This window comes from Lolium perenne, chromosome 4 (genome assembly GCF_019359855.2).
Source record: "Lolium perenne isolate Kyuss_39 chromosome 4, Kyuss_2.0, whole genome shotgun sequence".
NCBI classification, from domain to species: Eukaryota; Viridiplantae; Streptophyta; class Magnoliopsida; order Poales; family Poaceae; genus Lolium; species Lolium perenne.
In genome coordinates this window covers 254,670,441-254,697,222 of record NC_067247.2, presented here as the reverse complement: position 1 = coordinate 254,697,222, position 26,782 = coordinate 254,670,441, and positions in this window count along the sequence as shown.

Here is a 26,782-nt window from a genome sequence, read left to right as displayed (position 1 = left end):
CAGCACAACACAACCTTAGAACTTTCTGTCATCCGTCCCCTGTGTCAATGCAGCATGAACCCACTATCGAGCATAAGTACTCCCTCTTGGAGTTACAAGCATCTACTTGGCCAGAGCATCTACTAGTAACGGAGAGCATGCAAGATCATAAACAACACATAGCATAACTTTGATAATCAACATAACAAGTATTCTCTATTCATCGGATCCCAACAAACACAACATATAGAATTACAGATAGATGATCTTGATCATGTTAGGCAGCTCACAAGATCCGACAATGATAGCACAATGGGGAGAAGACAACCATCTAGCTACTGCTATGGACCCATAGTCCAGGGGTAGACTACTCACACATCACACCGGAGGCGACCATGGCGGCGTAGAGTCCTCCGGGAGATGATTCCCCTCTCCGGCAGGGTGCCGGAGGCGATCTCCTGGATCCCCCGAGATGGGATCGGCGGCGGCGGCGTCTCTGGAAGGTTTTCCGTATCGTGGCTCTCGGTGCACGGGGGTTTCGTCACGGAGACTTTTTATAGGCGGAAGGGCAGGTCAAGAGGCGGCACGGGGGCCCCACACTACAGGCCGTCGCGGCCAAGGGGGCCGCGCCGCCCTATGGTGTGGCCCCTCCGTGGCCCCTCTTCGTCTCTCCTTCGGACTTCCGGAAGCTTCGTGAGAAAATAGGCCCCCTGGGCTTTGATTTCGTCCAATTCCGAGAATATTTCCTTACTAGGATTTCTGAAACCAAAAACAGCAGAAAAACAGAATCGGCACTTCGGCATCTTGTTAATAGGTTAGTTCCAGAAAATGCACGAATATGACATAAAGTGTGCATAAAACATGTAGATAACATCAATAATGTGGCATGGAACATAAGAAATTATCGATACGTCGGAGACGTATCAGCATCCCCAAGCTTAGTTCTGCTCGTCCCGAGCAGGTAAAACGATAACACAGATAATTTCTGGAGTGACATGCCATCATAATCTTGATCATACTATTTGTAAAGCATATGTAGTGAATGCAGCGATCGAAACAATGTGTATGACATGAGTAAACAAGTGAATCATATAGCAAAGACTTTTCATGAATAGCACTTCAAGACAAGCATCAATAAGTCTTGCATAAGAGTTAACTCATAAAGCAATAATTCAAAGTAAAGGCATTGAAGCAACACAAAAGAAAATTAAGTTTCAGCGGTTGCTTTCAACTTGTAACATGTATATCTCATGGATATTGTCAACATAGAGTAATATAATAAGTGCAATAAGCAAGTATGTAGGAATCAATGCACAGTTCACACAAGTGTTTGCTTCTTGAGGTGGAGAGAAATAGGTGAACTGACTCAACATTGAAAGTAAAAGAATAGTCCTCCATAGAGGAAAAGCATCGATTGCTATATTTGTGCTAGAGCTTTGATTTTGAAAACATGAAACAATTTTGTCAACGGTAGTAATAAAGCATATGCATCATGTAAATTATATCTTATAAGTTGCAAGCCTCATGCATAGCGTACTAATAGTGCCCGCACCTTGTCCTAATTAGCTTGGACTACCGGATCATCACAATGCATTGTTTTTACCAAGTGTCACAAAGGGGTACCTCTATGCCGCCTGTACAAAGGTCTAAGGAGAAAGCTCGCATTGGATTTCTCGCTATTGATTATTCTTCAACTTAGACATCCATACCGGGACAACATAGACAACAGATAATGGACTCCTCTTTTATGCATAAGCATATAACAACAATTAATAATTTTCTCATTTGAGATTTGAGGATTGTTGTCCAAAACTGAAACTTCCACCATGGAGCATGGCTTTAGTTAGCGGCCCGATGTTCTTCTCTAACATATGCATGCTTAACCATATGGTGGTAGATCTCTCTTGCTTCAGACAAGACGAACATGCATAGCAACTCACATGAAATTCAACAATGAAAAGTTGATGGCGTCCCCAGTGAACATGGTTATCGCACAACAAGCAACTTAATAAGAGATAAAGTGCATAATTACATATTCAATACCACAATAGTTTTTAAGCTATTTGTCCCATGAGCTATATATTGCAAAGGTGAATGATGGAATTTTAAAGGTAGCACTCAAGCAATTTACTTTGGAATGGCGGGAAAATACCATGTAGTAGGTAGGTATGGTGGACACAAATGGCATAGTGGTTGGCTCAAGTATTTTGGATGCATGAGAAGTATTCCCTCTCGATACAAGGTTTAGGCTAGCAAGGCTTATTTGAAACAAACACAAGGATGAACCGGTGCAGCAAAACTCACATAAAATACATATTGAAAACATTATAAGACTCCACACCGTCTTCCTTGTTGTTCAAACTCAATACTAGAAATTATCTAGACCTTAGAGAAACCAAATATGCAAACCAAATTTTAGCATGCTCTATGTATTTCTTCATTAATGGGTGCAAAGCATATGATGCAAGAGCTTAATCATGAGCACAACAATTGCTAAGTATCACATTACCCAAGACATTTATAGCAATTAGTACATGTATCATTTTCCAATTCCAACCATATAACAATTTAACGAAGGAGAAACTTCGCCATGAATACTATGAGTAGAAACCAAGGACATACTTGTCCATATGCTACAGCGGAGCGTGTCTCTCTCCCATAAAGTGAATGCTAGGATCCATTTTATTCAAACAAAACAAAAAAACAAAAACAAACCGACGCTCCAAGAAAAAGCACATAAGATGTGATGGAATAAAAATATAGTTTCAGGGGAGGAACCTGATAATGTTGTCGATGAAGAAGGGGATGCCTTGGGCATCCCCAAGCTTAGACGCTTGAGTCTTCTTGATATATGCAGGGGTGAACCACCGGGTGCATCCCCAAGCTTAGAGCTTTCACTCTCCTTGATCATGTTGCATCATACTCCTCTCTTGATCCTTGAAAACTTCCTCCACACCAAACTCGAAACAACTCATTAGAGGGTTAGTGCACAATATAAATTGACATATTCAGAGGTGACACAATCATTCTTAACACTTCTGGACATTGCATAATGCTACTGGACATTAGTGGATCAAAGAAATTCATCCAACATAGCGAAAGAGGCAATGCGAAATAAAAGGCAGAATCTGTCAAAACAGAACAGTTCGTATTGACGAATTTTAAAATGGCACCAGACTTGCTCAAATGAAAATGCTCAAATTGAATGAAAGTTGCGTACATATCTGAGGATCATGCACGTAAATTGGCTTAATTTTCTGAGCTACCTACAGGGAGGTGGACCCAGATTCGTGACAGCAAAGAAATCTGGAACTGTGCAGTAATCCAAATCTAGTACTTACTTTTCTATCAACGGCTTAACTTGGCACAACAAAACACAAAACTAAGATAAGGAGAGGTTGCTACAGTAGTAAACAACTTCCAAGACACAAAATAAAAACAAAGTACTGTAGCAAAATAACACATGGGTTATCTCCCAAGAAGTTCTTTCTTTATAGCCATTAAGATGGGCTCAGCAGTTTTAATGATGCACTCGCAAGAAATAGTATTTGAAGCAAAAGAGAGCATCAAGAGGCAAATTCAAAACACATTTAAGTCTAAAATGCTTCCTATGCATAGGAATCTTGTAAATAAACAAGTTCATGAAGAGCAAAGTAACAAGCATAGGAAGATAAAACAAGTGTAGCTTCGAAAATTTCAGCACATAGAGAGGTGTTTTAGTGACATGAAAATTTCTACAACCATATTTTCCTCTCTCATAATAATTTTCAGTAGCATCATGAGCAAACTCAACAATGTAACTATCACATAAAGCATTCTTATCATGAGTCTCATGCATAAAATTATTACTCTCCACGTAAGCATAATCAATTTTATTAGTTGTAGTGGGAGCAAATTCAACAAAGTGGCTATCATCATATATAGGAGGCATATTGTAATCATAAAAGAAAATTTTCTCCTCAATGCTTGGGGGAATAAAAAGATCATGCTCATCAGAGCCAGCTTCCCCAAGCTTAGAATTTTCCATAGCATTAGCAACAATGGTGTTCAAAGCATCCATAGTAATAACATTCCCATTAGCATGCATATAAAGTTCCATGGGTTTTTTAATTCTCTCTTCAAACACATCATGTCCTAATTCAAGATAAAGTTCATAAAGATCTCTCATGTTTTTGTTGTTTTCCATTATGCTTAACTAGTGAAATAAAAACATGCATGATATTAAGTAAAGTAAACAAGTAACTAATTTTTTTGTGTTTTTGATATAGCAAACAAGATAGCAAATAAAGTAAAACTAGCAACTAATTTTTTTGTATTTTGATTTAGTGCAGCAAACAAAGTAGTAAATAAAACTAAGCAAGACAAAAACAAAGTAAAGAGATTGAGAAGTGGAGACTCCCCTTGCAGCGTGTCTTGATCTCCCCGGCAACGGCGCCAGAAATCTAGCTTGATGGCGTGTATTTCACACGTTCGTTGGGCAACCCCAAGAGGAAGGTATGATGCGCACAGCAGCAAGTTTTCCCTCAGAAAGAAACCAAGGTTTATCGAACCAGGAGGAGCCAAGAAGCACGTTGAAGGTTGATGGCGGCAAGATGTAGTGCGGCGCAACACCAGGGATTCCGGCGCCAACGTGGAACCTGCGCAACACAACCAAAGTACTTTGCCCCAACGAAACAGTGAGGTTGTCAATCTCACTGGCTTGCTGTAACAAAGGATTAACCGTATTGTGTGGAAGATGATTGTTTGCAGAAAACAGTAGAACAGTATTGCAGTAGATTGTATTTCAGTAAAGAGAATTGGACCGGGGTCCACAGTTCACTAGAGGTGTCTCTCCCATAAGACGAACAGCATGTTGGGTGAACAAATTACAGTTGGGCAATTGACAAATAAAGAGAGCATGACCATGCACATACATATCATGATGAGTATAGTGAGATTTAATTGGGCATTACGACAAAGTACATAGACCGTCATCCAACTGCATCTATGCCTAAAAAGTCCACCTTCAGGTTATCATCCGAACCCCCTCCAGTATTAAGTTGCAAACAACAGACAATTGCATTAAGTATGGTGCGTAATGTAACTAGTGACTACATCCTTGAACATAGCACTAATGTTTTATCCCTAGTGGCAACAGCACAACACAACCTTAGAACTTTCTCACACTGTCCTGTGTCAATGCAGGCATGAACCCACTATCGAGCATAAGTACTCCCTCTTGGAGTTACAAGCATCTACTTGGCCAGAGCATCTACTAGTAACGGAGAGCATGCAAGATCATAAACAACACATAGCATAACTTTGATAATCAACATAACAAGTATTCTCTATTCATCGGATCCCAACAAACGCAACATATAGAATTACAGATAGATGATCTTGATCATGTTAGGCAGCTCACAAAATCCGACAATGATAGCACAATGGGGAGAAGACAACCATCTAGCTACTGCTATGGACCCATAGTCCAGGGGTAGACTACTCACACATCACACCGGAGGCGACCATGGCGGCGTAGAGTCCTCCGGGAGATGATTCCCCTCTCCGGCAGGGTGCCGGAGGCGATCTCCTGGATCCCCCGAGATGGGATCGGCGGCGGCGGCGTCTCTGGAAGGTTTTCCGTATCGTGGCTCTCGGTACTGGGGGTTTCATCACGGAGACTTTTTATAGGCGGAAGGGCAGGTCAAGAGGCGGCACGGGGGCCCCACACTACAGGCCGGCGCGGCCAAGGGGGGGGCCGCGCCGCCCTATGGTGTGGCCCCTCCGTGGCCCCTCTTCGTCTCTCCTTCGGACTTCTGGAAGCTTCGTGAGAAAATAGGCCCCTGGGCTTTGATTTCGTCCAATTCCGAGAATATTTCCTTACTAGGATTTCTGAAACCAAAAACAGCAGAAAAACAAAGAATCGGCACTTCGGCATCTTGTTAATAGGTTAGTTCCAGAAAATGCACGAATATGACATAAAGTGTGCATAAAACATGTAGATAACATCAATAATGTGGCATGGAACATAAGAAATTATCGATACGTCGGAGACGTATCAGCCGCGCGAGCCCCTCCTGGGCCGCGCCGGCCTATTGTATGGGGCCCACGGGCCCCCACCTGGCTTGCCCTTCTGGCTCCGCCAATATTCTGGGAAAATAGGACCTTCTGCATAAATTCCGAGGATTTTCCTGAAAGTTGGATTTCTGCACAAAAACGAGACACCAGAACAGTTCTGCTGAAAACAGCGTTAGTCCGTGTTAGTTGCATCCAAAATACACAAATTAGAGGCAAAACAATAGCAAAAGTGTTCGGGAAAGTAGATACGTTTTGGACGTATCACAAATCAGTAAGAGACATCATAGAACGAACCATATCTAAGAGAGTTCGATTACAATGTTCGGACACACCGTTTCGTTGTGGTGTTCCTGGCGGTGTCAATTGTGAAAGTATTCCGCATTTCTTTAAATGCATGCCAAACTTATAACTCAGATATTCACCTCCACGATCAGATCGTAGAAATTTAATCTTCTTGTTACGTTGATTTTCTACTTCACTTTGGAATTCCTTAAACTTTTCGAAAGTTTCGGATTTATGTTTCATGAAATAGATATACCCATATCTACTCAGATCATCTGTGAAGGTTAGAACATAACGATAACCACCGCGCGATGCTACACTCATTGGTCCGCACACATCGGTATGTATGATTTCCAATAAGTCAGTAGCTCGCTCCATCATACCAGAAAATGGAGTCTTAGTCATTTTTCCCATTAGACATGCTTCGCATCTATCAAGTGACTCAAAGTCAAGTGATTCAAGTAATCCATCGGTATGGAGTTTCTTCATGCGTTTCACTCCAATATGACCAAGACGACAGTGCCACATATAAGTAGAATTATCATTCAATTTAATTCGCTTAGCATCAATGTTATGTATATGCGTATCACTACTATCGAGATCTAACAGAAATAAGCCATTCTTTTCAGGTGCTCGACCATAAAAGATATTATTCATAAAAATAGAACAACCATTATTCTCAGACTTGAATGAATAACTGTCTTGCATTAAACAAGATCCAGATATAATGTTCATGCTCAACGCGGGTACAAAATAACAATTATTTAGGCTTAAAACTAATCCCGAAGGTAGATGTAGAGGAAGTGTGCCGACAGCGATCACATCGACTTTGGATCCGTTTCCAACGCGCATCGTCACTTCATCTTTTAGTAGTCTTCGTTTATTCTTTAGTTCCTGTTTCGAGTTACAAATATGAGCAACCGAACCAGTATCAAATACCCAGGTACTAGAACGAGAACCGGTGAGATAAACATCTATAACATGTATATCAGATATACCTTCTTTCTTCTTCTTGACAAGGCCGCTCTTCAGATCAGCCAGATACTTGGAGCAATTACGCTTCCAGTGTCCCTTCTCCTTGCAGTAATAGCACTCAGCATCAGGCTTAGGGCCGTTCTTAGGTTTCATAGGAGGCGTGGCAGCTTTCTTGCCACCCTTCTTGAATTTTCCCTTAGACTTGCCCTGTTTCTTGAAACTGGTGGTCTTGTTGACCATTAACACTTGGTGCTCTTTCTTGATCTCAATCTCAGTGGCTTTTAGCATGCCAAAGAGTTCAGGTAACTCCTTGTTCATGTTCTGCATATTGTAGTTCATCACAAAGTTCTTGTAACTTGGTGGCAGTGATTGAAGGACACGATTAATCCCCAGTCTATTAGGAATCACTATTCCCAAGTCACTGAGTTTCTTCGCATGCCCGGTCATGGCGAGCATGTGCTCACTAACGGAGCTGCCCTCTTCCATCATGCAGCTGAAGAAATGCTTCGATGCTTCATAGCATTCCACGGCCGCATGAGTCTCAAAAATAGCTTTCAGCTCTTTCATCAACTCATGAGGATCGTGGTGCTTAAAACGTTTTTGAAGATCGGATTCCAGACTGCACAGGATGGCACACTGAACTTGAGAGTACCGAGTTTTCCGAGTCTCGTAAACAGCTTTTACTTCATCGGTTTCAGTTTCTGCAGGAGGGTCACCTAGCGGTGCATCAAGCACATATTGCAGATTTCCGCCAGAGAGGAAGATCCTCACATGACGGAACCAGTCGGTGAAGTTGCTACCGTTGCTCTTAAGTTTTTCTTTCTCTAGGAACTGGTTAAAATTGATTGGGGACGCCATCTCTACAACAAAAGTTTAGACTATGTTTATGAAAAATTGAGTTCAAATTTTAATTCAACATAATTAAAAATCTAGGTGAACTCCCACTCAAAACAATATCCCTCGCATTGTCTTAGTGATCACACGAACCAAATCCACCGCACCTAAGTCCGATCATCACGAGACAAGGTGTGATTTCAATGGCGAACACTCAAAGTGTTCATCATATCAACCATATGATTCATGCTCTACCTTTCGGTATCACGTGTTCCGAGACCATGTCTGTACATGCTAGGCTCGTCAAGGCCACCTTAGTATCCGCATGTGCAAAACTGTCTTGCACCCGTTGTATGCACTTGTTGATTCTATCACACCCGATCATCACGAGATGCTTCGAAACGACAAGTCTTGGCAACGGTGCTACTAAGGATGAACACTTTATTATCTTGAGATTTTAGTGAGGGATCATCTTATAATGCTACCGTCACGATCTAAGCAAAATAAGATGCATAAAAGGATTAACATCACATGCAGTTCATATGTGATATGATATGGCCCTTTTGTCTTTGCGCCTTTGATCTTCATCTCCAAAGCACGGACATGATCTCCATCATCTTCGGGCATGATCTCCATCATCGTCGGCGTAGCGTCAAGGTCAATGGCGCCGTCTTCATGATTGTCCTCCATGTAGCAACTATTACAACTACTTTGAAATACTACTCAACATAAAATTTAAAGACAACCATAAGGCTCCTGCCGGTTGCCACAATACAATAATGATCATCTCATACATATTCATCATCACATTATGGCCATATCACATCACCAAACCCTGCAAAAACAAGTTAGACGTCTCTAATTTGGTTTGCATATTTTACGTGGTTTAGGGTTTTCGATAGAGATCTAATCTACCTACGAACATCAACCACAACGGTGATACTAATGTTGTCAATAGAAGAGTAAATTGAATCTTCACTATAGTAGGAGAGGCAGACACCCGCAAAGCCTCTTATGCAATACAAGTTGCATGTCGAACGAGGAACAAGTTTCATGAACGTGGTCATGTAAAGTTAGTCCGAGCCGCTTCATCCCACTATGCCACAAAGATGCAAAGTACTCAAACTAAAGATAACAAGAGCATCAATGCCCACAAAACCATTGTGTTCTACTCGTGCAACCATCTATGCATAGACACGGCTCTGATACCACTGTAGGATAACGTTGCATAGAAAACAAAAAAATTCTACCGCGAACACGCAATCCAAGCCAAGATGCAATCTAGAAGACGGTAGCAACGAGGGGATTATCGAGTCTCACCCTTGAAGAGATTCCAAAGCCTACAAGATGAGGCTCTTGTTGCTGCGGTAGATGTTCACTTGCCGCTTGCAAAAGCGCGTAGAAGATCTTGATCACGGCGCCACGAACGGGCAGCACCTCCGTACTCGGTCACACGTTCGGTTGTTGATGAAGACGACGTCCACCTCCCCGTTTAGTGGGCAGCGGAAGTAGTAGCTCCTCTTGAATCCGACAGCACGACGGCGTGGTGTCGGTGGTGGTGGAGAAATCCGGCGGAGCTTCGCTAAGCGTGCGGGAAGTGGAGGAGCGGGGCGGCTAGGGTTTGGGGAGAGGGGGCGCCGGCCATCTAGGGGGTGCGGCCACCTTGGTGGTTCTTGGGGTGTGGCCGGCCCCCTCCCCTTGGCCCTCATTATATAGGTGGAAGCCCCAAGTGTTGGACTACAAGTCTCCGAATAAGACCCGAACCCAAAACCTTCCATGTGATAGGGAAACCTACCCAAGGTGGGAATCCCACTTGGGGTGGGATTCCCCCCTTCCATGTGGGGGGGTGGCCGGCCCCCATAGGGGGAGTCCACTTGGGACTCCTCCCCCTCTAGGGTTGGCCGGCCATGGAGGTGGAGTCCCTTTGGGACTCCGCCTTCCATAGTGGTTTCTTCCGGACTTTTCTAGAACCTTCTAGAACCTTCCATAGAACCTTCCGGATCATTTTAAATTTCATAAAATGACTTCCTATATATGAATCTTATTCTCCGGACCATTCCGGAACTCCTCGTGATGTCCGGGATCTCATCCGGGACTCCGAACAAATATTCGAACTCCATTCCATATTCAAGTTCTACCATTTCAACATCCAACTTTAAGTGTGTCACCCTACGGTTCGCGAACTATGCAGACATGGTTGAGTACTCACTCCGACCAATAACCAATAGCGGGATCTGGAGATCCATAATAGCTCCCACATATTCAACGATGACTTTAGTGATCGAATGAACCATTCACATACGATACCAATTCCCTTTGTCACGTGATATTTTACTTGTCCGAGGTTTGATCATCGGTATCACTTCATACCTTGTTCAACCTCGTCTCCTGACAAGTACTCTTTACTCGTACCGTGGTATGTGGTCTCTTATGAACTTATTCATATGCTTGCAAGACATTAGACGACATTCCACCGAGAGGGCCCAGAGTATATCTATCCGTCATCGGGATGGACAAATCCCACTGTTGATCCATATGCCTCAACTCATACTTTCCGGATACTTAATCCCACCTTTATAACCACCCATTTACGCAGTGGCGTTTGGTGTAATCAAAGTACCTTTCCGGTATAAGTGATTTACATGATCTCATGGTCATAAGTACTAGGTAACTATGTATCGAAAGCTTATAGCAAATAACTTAATGACGTGATCTTATGCTACGCTTAATTGGGTGTGTCCATTACATCATTCATACAATGATATAACCTTGTTATTAATAACATCCAATGTTCATGATTATGAAACTAATCATCCATTAATCAACAAGCTAGTTAAGAGGCATACTAGGGACTCTTTGTTGTTTACATATCACACATGTACTAATGTTTCGGTTAATACAATTATAGCATGACATATAAACATTTATCATAAACATAAAGATATATAATAACCACTTTTATTATTGCCTCTTGGGCATATCTCCTTCAGCCTCCGCATCAAGCAGGCGAAGGGCGGAGTTAAGTCGCCAATCTGGAACTTCGGGAGATAGCCACAGGGAAGCTCGAAATAGAGCAAGATCAAGGCTACAAAACATACCTGAAGGAGAAAGAGAGCACTTGGTTCAAAACCTCGACATGTCTTTTATGTCGATAGACACGAGAGGGAATATTATCCCCAAGACACCAGAAGCCGGGTATATGGCGACACATGCCTTTATCCTTGCATCCAGGCCGCCTCCAGGAGATCCAAGGGAGGCACTGTACAACATGGCGATGTCAGGAGTTGGAGCCATGGGAACAGCGTTTGCATCAACACCTCCCGAAGGAACAGCAAGGCAAAATAGTCCAAGACCTGCGGCAGCAGCAATAGTTCCCGAAGGAACGAGTGGGGCAAGAGACACGGCAGCTCAAGCAAGGGTGGATAGAGCAAGGCAAAATAGAAGAGAACATCGGCATTCCCCAGAGCTAAACGATGAGGATATGTGTGGTTTGCCATGCTTCACAAGGAGGGTCCGAAAAACTCGGGTCCCTTTGGGGTTTAAGTTGCCTGATAACTTCAAAAAATTCGACGGCCTGCAAGATCCAGAGGACTGGCTAGTTGATTACCTCGAGACGGTGAAACTCACAGGAGGAACCAGAGCAACAGCTATGCAAAGCATCCAGGTGCATTTAAGTGGAGCCGCGCGATCTTGGATAAAGAAGCTTCCTCCAGGATCTATCGACAGCTGGGATAGTTTCGAGGACATGTTCGTCAAGAATTTCTGATCCACCTGCAAAAAACCAGCACCGCTAGAGGAATTGAGGGCGTGTCGACAAAAGCCAGACGAATCAATGAGAAAATACATCCAAAGGTGGAATATCATCAAAAACTCGGCAGAGAATATATCTGACGAGAGAGCGATAGATGCGTTTGTCGCAGGAATCAGGCGAGGAGATTTTGTCGAGGACTTGGGGAGGACTAACCCAAAGACAGTATCCGCATTAATGGAGATAGCAAACAGATGGGCAGATGGAGAAGATGCTGTTCACAACAAACGGCATAGGTCACCAGAGGAGGACCGTGGCCGAAACTATCAAAATAGGCGACGATTCCCTCGGCAGTACTCGGGCTACGATGCTCCTGGGCAAATTTCGGCTGGCTTCCGAGCAAGCGCCGGAGGAAACAATAGAGATGATTATCAGAGAAGCAACGAGCAGCGAGGCGACAATAGAGATGACTCTCGAAACAACAGGCAAAATACAGGGTCAAGGTTTCAGAGACCTTTCGTGTCTCCTGAAGAGATGATGAACGGGCCGTGTCAGATGCATTTTTATCTCGAAAATAACGGAAAAAGACAGTCAGGACACTTGCAAAAGGATTGCCGAAATTTCCAGGCAATGTTAAGGTGGGCAGGGCATGCCAATGCTCAGGCAGCACACAGAAATCCTCAAGGACCCAGGAGTGAGATTCACCTGCCACCTCCTCCCGCAATTACGGACGACAATCGACATCAGCTCAGAATAGCGGCAGCACCTGCACCACCGCCTTATGTTGATCCCAATTCCAACGGAGCGGTCTCGATGATTCAGAAAGGCAGGCCATCCAATAGAGCTCAGAAAGTAATCTCACGACAGGTGTTCATGGCAGAGAAGATGCCTCCACCAACGGTTGAGTATCTTAATTGGTCAGGGCAAGATATCGGATTCACAATAGCGGATCATCCACAGCAAGTTCCTCGACCAGGGCAATCAACACTTATCTTACTAGCAGTAATTGCAAGATTCGATGTATCTCGAGTGTTCATAGATGGCGGCAGCAGTTTAAACCTTATGTATGCAGATACATTAAGGAAGATGAACATATCCCTAGCAAACCTGAAACCAACCGACACGCGATTCCACGGTATTACACCGGAGAAGCCAAGCTATCCGCTGGGTAAGATTAATCTCGACGTTCAGTTTGGGACACGAGAAAACTACAGGATAGAGAAGCTGGAATTTGAAGTTGTGGATTTCCCATCACAATACCACGCTTTGTTGGGACGACCAGCATATGCTCGGTTTATGGTGGTACCACATTATACGTACCTGTTGTGGAGGATGCCTGGACCTAAGGGACCAATCACAGTCAAAGGAAGCTTTGCGCTAGCCGATAAGTGTGATAAGGATTTTCATCGACTGTCAGAAACCTTCGGGATGCAAGCAGAATACATGGCGTCAAGGCTCACGAATGACTATGATGTGTTGCCAGATGTAGGAAGACCCAACAAAGAATCAGCTTTTAACACCGAGAAAAATTCTAAGGAGGTGCAGATTCACCCGACAGACCCGAAAAAGACGACGTCCATTGCGACAAACATGGACCTCGCATAGGAAAACGCGCTCGTCGAGTTCCTCCGTGAGCACTGGAAAATATTTGCATGGTGTCCAGCTGACATGCCAGGAGTACCCAGAGAACTTGCCGAGCACCACCTAAACTTGGATCCATTAGCGAGACCAATAAAACAACCTTTGCGGCGTTTTTCGGAGCCAAACCGCAAAGCTATGCTGTCAGAAATCGATCGACTGAGAGAAGCTGGTTTATCAAGGAGCTGCATACAGAAGCCACATGGGTAGCGAACCCAGTGTTGGTGCCGAAGAAAAACACTAAAGTCCTTCGCATGTGTGTCGACTTAACGTGTCTCAATAAACATTGTCCAAAGGATCAGTTTCCCCTCCCAAGGATCGATCAAATCATCGACTCCACTGCAGGATGTGAACGTCTTTCCTTCCTGGATGCATATTCTGGTTATAACCAGATCAGATTGAAAGAAGAAGATGAGGTCAAAACAGCGTTCATTACACCTTATGGCGTGTTTTGCTACCGAACAATGCCTTTTGATCAGAAAAACGCAGGGGCAACATACCAGAGGATGATGCAGAAGTGCTTAGCAACGCAGATTGGGAAAAACGTACAAGTGTACATCGACGATGTCGTCATAACATCAAAAAAGAGGACGACGTTAATCGAGGATCTGAAGGAAACCTTCGACAACCTCGACAAATTCTGCCTCAAGTTGAACCCAACGAAGTGTTCCTTTAGTGTCCCTGCAGGAGAACTTCTTGGTTTTCTCGTTTCAGCAAGAGGGATTGAAGCAAATCCCGAAAAAATTCAAGCTATCGTAACAATGAGGAAGCCAACAAAGTTGAAAGAAATACAGCAGTTAACTGGGCGAGTCGCAGCTTTAAGCAGATTTGTCGCCAGACTGGGAGAAAAAGCGTTACCGTTCTATGCTTTAATCAAGCAAGGAGAGAAATTCCAGTGGAACGAAGAGGCCGATAGAGCCTTCGAGGATTTGAAGCGCACAATTTCGACACCACCAATCTTGGTGGCGCCGAAAGAAAAGGAACCTCTCCTGTTATACATCGCAGCCACACCTCAGGTGGTTAGCACGGCGCTAGTCGTTGAAAGAGAGGAAGAAGGAAAACTCCATGGAGTGCAAAGGCCGGTATATTTCATCAGTGAAGTTTTATCGCCTTCCAAACAGCGGTACCCGCAATACCAGAAGTTAGCATATGGAGTATTCACAACAGCAAGAAAATTGCGCCACTATTTTTTGGCACACCCGATAATAGTGGTCAATGAAGCACCTCTATCAAATACACTGAACAATCCAGAAGCTACAGGGCGTGTCTCCCTTTGGGGAATAGAACTTTCCCCTCGGGACATCTGATACGTCTCCAACGTATCGATAATTTCTTATGTTCCATGCCACTTTATTGATGATACCTACATGTTTTATGCATACTTTATGTCATATTTATGCATTTTCCGGCACTAACCTATTAACGAGATGCCGAAGAGCCAGTTGTTGTTTTCTGCTGTTTTTGGTTTCAGAAATCCTAGTAAGGAAATATTCTCGGAATTGGACGAAATCAACGCCCAGGGTCTTAAAATCCCACGAAGCTTCCAGAACACCCGAGAGCCACCAGAGGGGAGCCCTGAGGGCCCCATACACCACCCTGGCGCGGCCAGAGGGGGAGGCGCGCCCCCCTAGTGTGTCATCGCCTCGTCAGCCCTCCGACTCCGCCTCTTCGCCTATATAAAGGTCCCTGACCTAAAACATCGAGACGAAAAAAGCCACGGTACGAGAAACCTTCCAGAGCCACCGCCATCGCGAAGCCAAGATCTGGGGGACAGGACTCTCTGTTCCGGCACGCCGCCGGGATGGGGAAGTGCCCCCGGAAGGCTTCTCCATCGACACCGCTGCCATCTCCACCGCCATCTTCATCAACGCTGCTGTCTCCCATGAGGAGGGAGTAGTTCTCCATCGAGGCTAAGGGGCTGTACCGGTAGCTATGTGGTTAATCTCTCTCCTATGTACTTCAATACAATAATCTCATGAGCTGCCTTACACGATTGAGATTCATATGATGATGCTTGTAATCTAGATGTCATTATGCTAGTCAAGTGGATTTTACTTGTGTGATCTCCGGAGACTCCTTGTCCCACGTGTGTAAAGGTGACAGTGTGTGCACCGTGTGGGTCTCTTAGGCTATATTTCACAGAATACTTATTCACTGTTATGAATAGCATAGTGAAGTGCTTATTTATATCCCTTTATGATTGCAATGTGTTTTGTATCACTATTCATCTATCATGCACTCTAAGGTTATTTAAATATGAATATCGAATATTGTGGAGCTTGTTAACTCCGGCATTGAGGGTTCGTGTAATCCTACACAATTAGTGGTGTTCATCATCCAACAACAGAGTGTAGAGTGGTTTTATTATGTGATCAATGTTGAGAGTGTCCACTAGCGAAAGTATAATCCCTAGGCCTTGTTCCCAAATACTGAAATCGCTACTTGTTTACTGTTTTACTGCATCTGTACTGCCTGCAATATTACCACCATCAACCACACGCCAGTTGTAGCATCAAGCTATTTTCTGGTGCCGTTACTACTTCTCATATATATTCATACCACCTGTATTTCACTATCTCTTCGCCGAACTAGTGCACCTATACATCTGACAAGTGTATTAGGTGTGTTGGGGACACAAGAGACTTCTTGCTTTGTGGTTACAGGGTTGCTTGAGAGGGATATCTTTGACCTCTTCCTCCCTGAGTTCGATAAACCTTGGGTGATCCACTTAAGGGAAAACTTGCTGCTGTTCTACAAACCTCTGCTCTTGGAGGCCCAACACTGTCTACAGGAAAAGAAGCGTGAGTAGACATCAAGCATATTTTCTGGCGCCGTTGCCGGGGAACGAAGGAAAGCTACACCATTTCCTCCCTCGTCAACCACGCGCCAGTCCTGGACAGCATCAAGTATTTTCTGGCGCCGTTGCCGGGGAGGAAAGGTAAAAGGTACTCACACTCCGGATCTCGGCTACTAAGCTTTTTTCCGGCGCCGTTGTAAGTACTCGAAGCTATTTCCTTTAGATCCTGCAATTGCATCTTTTTGTTTCTTGTTTTACACTAGTTTGGCATAATGGAAAGCAACATGGAGCTTTTTATTCTATTTCCTGAGTTAAGACATGGATGGTTTGATGCGAAAATTAAAAAACCCATGGAACATATTAGTATGAACACTTTGAATACCATTGTTGCTAATGATATAGAAAATTCTAAGCTTGGGGAAGCTGGTTTTGATGAGCATGATCTTTTTAGTCCCCCAGGCATTGAGGAGAAAATTTACTTTGATGATACGTTGCCTCCTATTTATGATGATTATAATGATAATAGTCTTTTGGTGCCGCCTGTTATGGAGGATAAATTTGATTATGATTACAATATGCCTCCCATATTTGATGATGAGAATAATAATGATAGCTACTTTGTTGAATTTGCTCCCACTACAACTAATAAAATTGATTATGCTTATGTGGAGAGTAATAATTTTATGCATGAGACTCATGATAAGAATGCTTTATGTGATAGTTATATTGTTGAGTTTGCTCATGATGCTACTGGATATTATTATGAGAGAGGAAAATATGGTTGTGGAAATTTTCATGTTACTAAAACACCTCTCTTTTTGCTGAAAATCTTGAAGCTGCACTTGTTTTATCTTTCTATGCTTGTTGCATTATGCTTCTTGAATTTATTTATTTACAAGATTCCTATGCATAGGAAGCATGTTAGGCTTAAATGTGTTTTGAATTTGCCTCTTGATGCTCTCTTTTGCTTCAAATACTATTTCTTGCGAGTGCATCATTAAAACTGCTGAGCCCATCTTAATGGCTATAAAGAAAGAACTTCTTGGGAGATAACCCATGTGTTTATTTTGCTACAGTAATTTTGTTTTATATTTGTGTCTTGAAGTTGTTACTACTGTAGCAACCTCTCCTTATCTTAGTTTTGTTGCATTGTTGTGCCAAGTAAAGTCTTTGATAGTAAGGTTCATACTAGATTTGGATTACTGCACAGAAACAGATTTCTTGCTGTCACGAATCTGGGCCTAATTCTCTGTAGGTAACTCAGAAAATTATGCCAATTTACGTGAGTGATCCTCAGATATGTATGCAACTTTCATTAAATTTGAGCATTTTCATTTGAGCAAGTCTGGTGCCTCTATAAAATTCGTCTTTACGGACTGTTCTGTTTTGACAGATTCTGCCTTTTATTTCGCATTGCCTCTTTTGCTATGTTGGATGGATTTCTTTGTTCCATTAACTTCCAGTAGCTTTGAGCAATGTCCAGAAGTGTTAATAATGATTGTGTCACCTCTGAACATGTGAATTTTTGATTATGCACTAACCCTCTAATGAGTTGTTTTGAGTTTGGTGTGGAGGAAGTTTTCAAGGATCAAGAGAGGAGGATGATACAATATGATCAAGGAGAGTGAAAAGTCTAAGCATGGGGATGCCCCCGTGGTTCATCCCTGCATATTTCAAGAAGACTCAAGCATCTAAGCTTGGGGATGCCCAAGGCATCCCCTTGTTCATCGACAACATTATCAGGTTCCTCTAGTGAAACTACATTTTTATTCCATCACATCTTATGTGCTTTACTTGGAGCGTCTGTTTGTTTTTATTTTTGTTTTGTTTGAATAAATAAGTGCTTGTGTGGGAGAGAGACACGCTCCGCTGGTTCATATGAACACATGTGTTCTTAGCTTTTAATGTTCATGGCGAAGGTTGAAACTGCTTTGTTAATTGTTATATGGTTGGAAACAGAAAATGCTACATGTGGTAATTGGTATAATAACTTGAATAATGTGATACTTGGCAATTGTTGTGCTCATAAGGATCATGTTTAAGCTCTTGCATCATATACTTTGCACCTATTAGTGAATAAATACATAGAGCTTGCTAAAATTTGGTTTGCATGATTGGTCTCTCTAAGGTCTAGATATTTTCTAGTAAGGGTTTGAGCAACAAGGAAGACGGTGTAGAGTTTTTATAATGCTTGCAATATGTTTTTATGTGAGTTTTGCTGTACCGGTTCATACTTGTGTTTGTTTCAAATAACCTTGCTAGCCTAAACCTTGTATCGAGAGGGAATACTTCTCATGCATCCAAAATCCTTGAGCCAAACACTATTCCACTTGTGTCCACCATACCTATCTACTACATGGTATTTCTCCGCCATTCCAAAGTAAATTGCTTGAGTGCTACCTTTAAAATTTCTATCCTTTATCTTTGCAATATATAGCTCATGGGACAAATAGCCTAAAAACTATTGTGGTATTGAATATGTACTTATGCATTTTATTTCTTATAAGTTGCTTGTTGAGCGATAACTATGTTCCTGGGGACGCCATCAACTACTCTTTGTTGAATATCATGTGAGTTGCTATGCATGTTCGTCTTGTATGAAGTAAGGGCGATTTACCATGAGTTGAATAATTTGAGCATGCATATTGTTAGAGAAGAACATTAGGCCGCTAACTAAAGCCATGATCCATGGTGGAAGTTTCAGTTTTGGACAAATATACTCAATCTCATATGAGAAAATTAATTGTTGTTGAATGCTTAAGCATTAAAGAGGAGTCCATTATCTGTTGTCTATGTTGTCCCGGTATGGATGTCTAAGTTGAGAATAATCAAAAGCGAGAAATCCAATGCGAGCTTTCTCCTTAGACCTTTGTACAGGCGGCATAGAGGTACCCCTTTGTGACACTTGGTTAAAACATATGTATTGCGGTGATAATCCAGGTAATCCGAGCTAATTAGGACAAGGTGCGGGCACTATTAGTATACTATGCATGAGGCTTGCAACTTGTAGGATATAATTTACATGATGCATATGCTTTATTACTATCGTTGACAAAATTGTTTCTTGTTTTCAAAACCAAAGCTCTAGCACAAATATAGCAATCGATGCTTCCCTCGTCGAAGGGCCTTTCTTCTACTTTTATGTTGAGTCAGTTCACCTATTTCTCTCCATCTCAAGAAGCAAACACTTGTGTGAACTGTGCATTGATTCGTACATACTTGCATATTGCACTTATTATATTACTTTATGTTGACAATATCCATGAGATATACATGTTACAAGTTGAAAGCAACCGCTGAAACTTAATCTTCCTTTGTGTTGCTTCAATACCTTTACTATGAATTATTGCTTTATGAGTTAACTCTTATGCAAGACTTATTGATGCTTGTCTTGAAAGTACTATTCATGAAAAGTCTTTGATATATGATTCAATTGTTTACTCATTACATTTACCATTGTTTTGGATCGCTGCATTCATTACATGTGCTTACAATAGTATGATCAAGATTATGATGGCATGTCACTTCAGAAATTATCTTTGTTATCGTTTACCTACTCGGGACGAGCAGGAACTAAGCTTGGGGATGCTGATACGTCTCCAACGTATCGATAATTTCTTATGTTCCATGCCACTTTATTGATGATACCTACATGTTTTATACATACTTTATGTCATATTTATGCATTTTCCGGCACTAACCTATTAACGAGATGCCGAAGAGCCAGTTGCTGTTTTCTGCTGTTTTTGGTTTCAGAAATCCTAGTAAGGAAATATTCTCGGAATTGGACGAAATCAACGCCCAGGGTCTTAAAATCCCACGAAGCTTCCAGAACACCTGAGAGCCACCAGAGGGGAGCCCTGAGGGCCCCACACACCACCCTGGCGCGGCCAGAGGGGGGGCGCCCCCCTAGTGTGTCATCGCCTCGTCAGCCCTCCGACTCCGCCTCTTCGCCTATATAAAGGTCCCTGACCTAAAACATCGAGACGAAAAAAGCCACGGTACGAGAAACCTTCCAGAGCCGCCGCCATCGCGAAGCCAAGATCTGGGGACATGACTCTCTATTCCGGCACGCCGCCGGGACGGGGAAGTGCCCCCGGAAGGCTTCTCCATCGACACCGCTGCCATCTCCACCGCCATCTTCATCAACGCTGCTGTCTCCCATGAGGAGGGAGTAGTTCTCCATCGAGGCTAAGGGGCTGTACCGGTAGCTATGTGGTTAATCTCTCTCCTATGTACTTCAATACAATAATCTCATGAGCTGCCTTACATGATTGAGATTCATATGATGATGCTTGTAATCTAGATGTCATTATGCTAGTCAAGTGGATTTTACTTATGTGATCTCCGGAGACTCCTTGTCCCACGTGTGTAAAGGTGACAGTGTGTGCACCGTGTGGGTCTCTTAGGCTATATTTCACAGAATACTTATTCACTGTTATGAATAGCATAGTGAAGTGATTATTTATATCCCTTTATGATTGCAATGTGTTTTGTATCACTATTCATCTATCATGCACTCTAAGGTTATTTAAATATGAATATCGAATATTGTGGAGCTTGTTAACTCCGGCATTGAGGGTTCGTGTAATCCTACACAATTAGTGGTGTTCATCATCCAACAACAGAGTGTAGAGTGGTTTTATTATGTGATCAATGTTGAGAGTGTCCACTAGCGAAAGTATAATCCCTAGGCCTTGTTCCCAAATACTGAAATCGCTGCTTGTTTCATCGTTTTATCGCATCTGTATCGCTGCAATATTACCACCATCAACCACACGCCAGTTGTAGCATCAAGCTATTTTCTGGTGCCGTTACTACTGCTCATATATATTCATACCACCTGTATTTCACTATCTCTTCGCCGAACTAGTGCGCCTATACATCTGACAAGTGTATTAGGTGTGTTGGGGACACAAGAGACTTCTTGCTTTGTGGTTGCAGGGTTGCTTGAGAGGGATATCTTTGACCTCTTCCTCCCTGAGTTTGATAAACCTTGGGTGATTCACTTAAGGGAAAACTTGCTGCTGTTCTACAAACCTCTACTCTTGGAGGCCCAACACTGTCTACAGGAAAAGAAGCGTGAGTAGACATCAACATCACGTATGAAAAAAGAAAAGCAATCAAGTCGCAAATTCTGCCAGATTTCATTGCAGAGTGGATGGAGCTGCAAAATACAGGACCCCCAGATTTGTTGAGAACTTGGACCATGAATTTCGATGGATCCAAGAGAGTAGAAGGAGCTGGTGCAGGAGTGATACTCATATCACCTGAAGGCGACAAATTGAAGTATGTCCTACGGATGACGTTCCCAAACACATCTAACAATGAAGCAGAATATGAAGCTCTTATACACGGGATGAAGATGGCGAAAGCTTGCGGCGCAACTCGACTAAAAATCTTTGGCGACTCACAATTGGTAGCTCAGCAGGTTATGAACCAATGTGATGTAGTCAATGATAGCATGGTGGCATACAAGGAAGTGTACAACGAGATTGAGAAGCTGTTTGATGGATGCGAAGTAAATCACATCAGTAGGATCAGCAACGATGAAGCCGATGTTCTCGCAAACATCGGGTCGCAGTGCCTTGCAATCCCGCCAGGTGTGTTTTGGGAAGAGATAGCTGAGAGATCTACAAAGCCAAAGAAGGCGCAGAAGAAGAAGAAGGAGGAGAAAACTTCGGTGCCTCTCAACGAAGCTCCAGACGAAGAAGAGGACCAGGAGCTGGTGATGATGGTAGAAGTCCCATGGATGCAAGCGTACATATCGTATATCCTAAGGAAAGAAATACCCGACGACCCAGTTGAAGCAAGGCGAGTTATTCGACGATCCAAAGCTTTCACAGTGGTCAAAGGGGAGTTATACAAGCGAAGTATTTCAGGCGTGTTGCAAAGGTGCGTTACACCCGAAGAAGGAAGGATAATCTTAAAGGATGTACACGAGGGAATATGTGGTCACAACGCGAGCAGTCGAGCTATTGCGGCCAAGGTTTTTCGGGCTGGATTTTACTGGTTGACAGCAATCGAGGATGCAAAAGAAATACTACGGACCTACGACGCGTGCCAGAGATTCGCCGCAAGACCCCACTCTCCAGCAGCAGAGTTGATGCCAATACCATTGTTTTGGCCCTTTGCCCAATGGGGTCTCGATATGGTGGGAAAATTACACAAGGCTTCGCCAGGAGGATACGAGTACATGTTGGTTGCTGTCGACAAATTCACCAAGTGGATAGAAGCAAAGCCGATAAATTCACCAGATGCAGCATCAGCAATAAAATTCGTGAAGGACATCGTTTTTCGATTTGGAGTACCTCACAGCATCGTCACAGACAATGGTAGTAACTTTACGTCCAAGGAGTTCAAGGCATACTGCGCAGAAGTAGGCATCAAATTGCACTTCGCGTCAGTTGGGCACCCACAAACCAACGGTCAAGTCGAGAAAGCCAATGGTATCATCTGCAACGGTATTAAAAAGCGCCTGCTAGGACCGCTTGAAAAGGCTCGACATACCTGGCCAGAAGAATTGCCAAGTGTCTTGTGGAGTATTCGAACAACACCAAACACGGCGACACAAGAAACTTCATTCTTTTTAGTCCATGGAGCTGAGGCAGTACTACCGATCGAAATAGAGCATGACTCCCCAAGAGTCAGAGAGTATGATGAAGAAACCTCAAGAAGAGCTTTGGAGGACGATGTAGATGCACTCGACGAAGCTCGAGATGAAGTACTTTCACGGGTTACCAAGTACCAGCAAGACCTAAAAAACTACCACAGTCGACGATTGCGGCCAAGATCTTTCCAGGTCGGAGATTTGGTCCTACGGCTCAATCAACAAAGTACCGAAAAGCTCGAGTCGCCATGGCTGGGCCCTTACGTCGTCATAGAAGTAATCGAAGGAGGAGCGTACATGATCAAGGACAAGAAGACAGGGGTTCCTGAGAAAAACCCCTGGAACGTGGCGCAGCTCAGGCGGTTCTACGCTTAGAGCCAAAATATAGTCATCCTTTGTAAAAATACAATGTACTGAAACGCCCGCGAGTTTTCAGACGCACTCTTTTCCTTTTCAGGGCACCGAGTGGGGCTGGAAAGGTTTTTAATGAGGCAGGCTCGCGGTGCTGCAATATAATAAAAGATAGTGATGATATACATCTTTTTTCTTCGACAGGCTCGGGGGCTGATAACCCACGACAGCAAAATACATATATTCTCGCAAAACAGTAAATTCTTCGAGAAGACAAAATAGTATAAGCTCCAGCCAAAGGCTCGGGGGCTTCGCAATATAGATTATACTTTACAATACAGACAACTTCATCAATACAAAGAATTCGACAAAAAAAAATAGACATAACTTTTCGCAATATAGTACAATTCAGTCAAGGCCTAATATACTATCTATGGATAAACCTTTGTTATTTGCAGCAGTTGTCTTATGCTCAGCATAGCTAGCTCCCCTTGATGAAGAATTCAGAATCCATCCGAAGAAGTTCATCCATCATCGCTTCGGCCACAGGAGTCACCATGTCATTGATTTCGTCGATGTTATTCTTTCGTCGCGATTTTTTGGCCAGGCAGTCAGAGACAATCTTCGTCAGATCTAATTTTGGATGGCAAATATGTATCATGATCATGGCGAATCTTGCTCCAGCAGTCAACTGAGCTCGTACAAAGTTATGAATACGAGGGGCATCTCGAAACTTTTCCATCAATCCAAGAAGAGTATCGGGAGCTTCATCTCGAGGGAGCATAGTCTTGTAAACAAGGGTCAAGGTTCTCGTGCAGAAGTTAAGGAATTCGCGAACCTGACAGGCGCAGTCTTGGAACCTGACAATTTGTTGGGTCCGCTCGGGAGTGGCCCAGAACAGACATCCGTGGTTAAGAGAAAGGTTAACGAGGAGGTTCGTTCTAACATTAACCCTTTCATCTTCAGCAGCAGTGTCGAGAACAGAACCTATTAAGCGAAAGAACAAGAAATTCAAAAAAAAACAAGGGGGTACAGCAAAAGACAGAAGAAGTTTGGGGTTGAAAAAGCATACCTAACATATCCACACTAGCTTCAGTCATTAGCTCGAGCATACTATTTTCTCGAGTAGTCGCTTTTTCAGCTTCCGAAATAGCAGCTTCCTTGGCAGTTATGGCTTCTTTAGCTTGTTGAAGGGCAATTTTCTCTCTTTCGGATGCTTTGAGGGATTGCTCCATCATCGCAAGATTTTGCTTTTTCATGGACTGAAGTTGTTGGCAAAGTTCTTGCAAATCTTGCGAGGAGTGTTTACTTGAAGAACCTTCGATAAGGTCATCATCGACAAGTGTCTTCTTCGAGAAGGAGGAAGCATGAAAAGTATTGGCAGGATGAGGATTTGCGGAGTAGTTATCAAATATCAACTGGAAAAGAAAATTTCAGTATCAATGATCACGCAAAATAGAATACCATTGATCTTCGGGAAATTTACACAGATATTACAGAAGGAGTCTTCAAAAGAATTACTACGACAGTTGTCGCCAAAGCTACTGTGACGACAACATCAAAAGAAACAGCAAAAATAAAAACAGAAAAAGATAGGGCATTCTACTAGACCTCCGGCTTCGACGAGCTAGGAGCAGGAGTAGGCTTGCATCCAAGATAGGCAAGGATCTTCTTTGAGTTGGGCTTTGAAGCCCTGATCAGCGATTGCCACTTCGTGGTCTCCATCTCCTGCGTGTCGCCAACTTTGGTCCAGTCGATATTTTGCTGGTTGTCAGCAACCAGAGCAATAGTGCTTTCCACGGCGACCTTCATATTTTCTTGGCGAAGCTTAAGTCCAAGATCCTCTGGGGGATTGAAGCACTTGGCAAGAGCAAGGAAGGTTGCGGGTTCCTTTTTCTTCGGGAAGAAGTAGGGGTACAGCCGCGACAATCCTTCCCTAGCCACAGTAAGACCTTCGCGTGCTTCATCGCCATGAAACTCCAGGAAAGCAAGTGCGTCAAGAAGAGGATCATTGTCGGGATATTCAAGTTCATATTCTTGGGATGTTTTACCTGTCGAGGCAGAAATTTATTGATCAACAAACGAGTAAAGAAAAGCAAGTCCAAAGAATACAAAATGGTTCGGGTACTCACTGACAAAGCGATGGCTTTGCGATTTCAGGCGTTTAGTAATCGCGTCTTCATGAGCAGATTGTGCGGCTATATGATTGCTCAACGAAGTCTCGGCGTCGTGAAGCCTCTTCTGAAGTTCTTCGACACCAGCAGCGTCTGCCTTGGCCTTGTCAGCATCTGCCCTAGCCTTACTAGCATCTGATTCAGCCTTCTTTCGAGCCTCCTCACTTAGCTCTAATTTTTGAGCAAGTGTGTCGGCACGTTTGTTGGCCTCCGCCAGTTTTTCTGCCAAGATAGTCAAATCCAGTCAAAATCATGACAAGAAAGGAGTGAAAAGGCAAGGGTAAAGAGAAGCAGAAAGACATTACCTTCAGCTTTGCTAGCATACTCGCGGTACCCAACGAATTGGGCACCGAAGCGGATGAATTCCTTGATCAAAGGCTGTTAAAGAAAGATAGAGAAAGAAAGCATCACTATGGGGAAAAGTGCAATAGCGCAAAATGAAAAGAAGCAAACATTGAAAACATCGATAGCATCAGAAAGTATTCAAGGACTTACATCATCCAAAAGAGGAGTCGAGGAGCTACCCAATTGTAAGGTAGGCTCTGTGAGTAATTCAACCCTTGCCCTTTTTGGTGAAGGGACGAGGGGGCTTGCAGGAGGAGTAGGCGCGTCGGTGTTTTGTTGAGGAGGCGAAGATTCTTCTCCTTCAACTTGCACTTCAGAAACGACTAAAGTATGCGACGTACTCGTTCGAGCAATCGCGTCAATAGCTGGCGTTTCTTCCTCGTCACCACTGCGGTTAAATGGCGACAGTATAAGGAGCAAGATAGATAAAAGTCTTCAAGAGGCAAAACAGTAAGCAACAAGGGGAACTTACGAACTGACGAGGGCATCAAGGTTTGGATCGAAAGCTGCCTTCCGATTTGAAGGAGCAGCTTCTTCGGCTTTGGAGGTGCCGGAATCTTCGACATCAGTCCTTTTCCTCTTGTTCCTTGGAGAAACAGCAGGAGGAGGAGAGTGTGCCGATGTGGTAGCCTCGGAGTCAGCTTCCTTTTCAGAGGATCCCGCAGATTTTCGAGAACCCGCGGGTTCACTCTCAGGGCAAGGAGCACCCTGGTTATCATCAGTGACAACGGCTCGTTCTTCGACTTCTCCACCTTCAGGAAGGGGAGGAAGAGAGACAAGATCTGGATGGTTCTAAAAAAAATAAAAATAAAGGGGGATGTCAATAAAAGAGTTATGCGTAGGATGTCAAACAAACATGAGCAAGTCGACAAAGGTTACCTTGGGAAGCGCATTGGTGGCGCTATATGGTTTTACGCGACAAGAAGAAGGGACAGCATCTTTCTTGCTGAGGGAGGAGATTTTCCGGACAAGTTTTTCTAAATCCTTGACCG